The sequence below is a fragment of the Ziziphus jujuba genome, chromosome 11, assembly GCF_031755915.1.
Source record: "Ziziphus jujuba cultivar Dongzao chromosome 11, ASM3175591v1".
Lineage (NCBI taxonomy): Eukaryota > Viridiplantae > Streptophyta > Magnoliopsida > Rosales > Rhamnaceae > Ziziphus > Ziziphus jujuba.
Window position 1 is genome coordinate 1,763,244 of NC_083389.1, and position 1,835 is coordinate 1,765,078.

A 1,835-nucleotide genomic window follows, 5' to 3' on the forward strand; every position below is an offset into this window, starting at 1 on the left:
TCTTTGTTCTTTGAGAACACCTAAAACACCATTAGAGAATTGGTTGTTTTAGCTTGACTTATCAATAGTTTTTCCATCCCCTATTGTGGCGTCTACATTATACCAAGGTTTCTAACCACAGGTTGGTTAAGGGTTGAGGTCCATTCCATTAGAACTTAAACTTAATTAAGATCCGGGCTAATATAATACGGGTTTAGGAGCAGGTCGTCCTAGGTTCGTATCAAAAACATCCACAAAACAACAATTAGATCACAAGTATGTTTTCATTAAACTTATCAACAAACTTTTCTAGTTCACCCCAACATTCCCCACTTGTGTGACTGTTGCTGAGTAGTTTTTAGGTATCAAACGAACCTCTCCAGAAGATAATTTTAATGTGGCCGATTTCTCTTCTTTTGGAATCAGTTTCGCTACAGCACCTGCTACTCTGGCTAAATGTCCCCCCTTTCCAAGTGTGATTACTATGTTTTGTATGGCCATGCCTAAGGCATATTGGTTGAAGTAGAATCTTCATTTTGATCAGTCAAAACCTCTTCCAAACTGTACAAGCTTCTTCCAAAACATACGGCTTTCTGGATGTAGATGATGATATCTATACAGATGGATCTTATAAATATCATATAGTGAAGTACCACATGAGTGGATATATAGGAATCAAAATCTGCCAAATAACTCATGTTATGATCTTTTACATCCTAGGTCTTCCCGTTCCTCTATGTAGCTTATGTTCTTCATGTAGCATTTAAATCGAATGACTCATGAAATTACGTCGATACTTCCAAATATTATGGGTAACGTAGGAGATATCTCTATTTTTGGGCTTAGGAATCCTTAGAATTACCACTGCTTAGCTTTGAATTTCCCTCTAACCATCAAATGAAATGAGAATATCTCGTCCTCCTCTCTTTGAAACAAGGGGCACTTCTAGTTCTGTCGGTGCTTGAAACAATTTTGTCTTCACCATATTAGTATATGTTTGGAGTCAATAATTTTATACGAGAAACTACTGAACTCAATCACTTGCTGCCGTTACCCTTCAGTTTTTTGTTGAGGTCTATCCTGTAGAGGTACTCAAATTGGATCAGTGATTGATTTCTAGGTTTCGTCGTAAACCTAATTGATTACTTCTAATTACGTAAATCAATAGTTCAAACTGCACTCAAAGGAAAGGCTTTTCCCATTTTTATAGGAACTTCTGTACCATAAACATTGGTATCTTCAATTATATAGCCCCTTTAGGATGTAAAATATATATTTTCTCACTATCCCTATAGTGTATGAGACAAATGTATGCATTTCGATTAGAATCGTATTCTAAGTTACGATTCTACCATAGATGTCTTTTTCAATTCATCGAAAATCAATTTTTCGGTATAGACACTTATGACTCTCCCTCTATGCCCTGCGGTAATGATTCCTCTGGCATTACAAGCTTTATCACAACGATGCTGCCCATAGATCAAATTATTTCGTGGATTGGATTTCACTTTACTGTTTACGGCTCCTTTGCATGTGCTTGGGGTAGAAGTTTTGTATAAATGTATTGCCATGCTATTAAGTATTTTTAGTTAAGTTATTTTCTTTCTAATTGGTGGAAGAGAATAACCCAGTTGAAGCATAATGATCATACGTCTGTAATGCATTGTATGTCCCATAATAGCTCCCATTCTTCTACCCTTTCCCAGGAGTCGATGAATATTCATAGCTATTACCTTGACACCAAAGAATAGTTCAACCAAATGCTTTATTTATGTCCTAGTTAATCCTAATTCGACATTAGAAGTATATTGATTTTTTAACAATAACTGAATACTTTTGTTTGGAAATACTGCATA

The 1,835-nt window shown here is 35.7% G+C and overlaps 1 pseudogene; it reads right to left on the minus strand.

Moving 5' to 3' along the window:
* Positions 1-288: 288 nt before the first annotated feature.
* Positions 289-1,550, minus strand: LOC125419347 (large ribosomal subunit protein uL2cz/uL2cy-like; annotated as a pseudogene).
* Between the last annotated feature and the right edge of the window lie 285 nt (positions 1,551-1,835).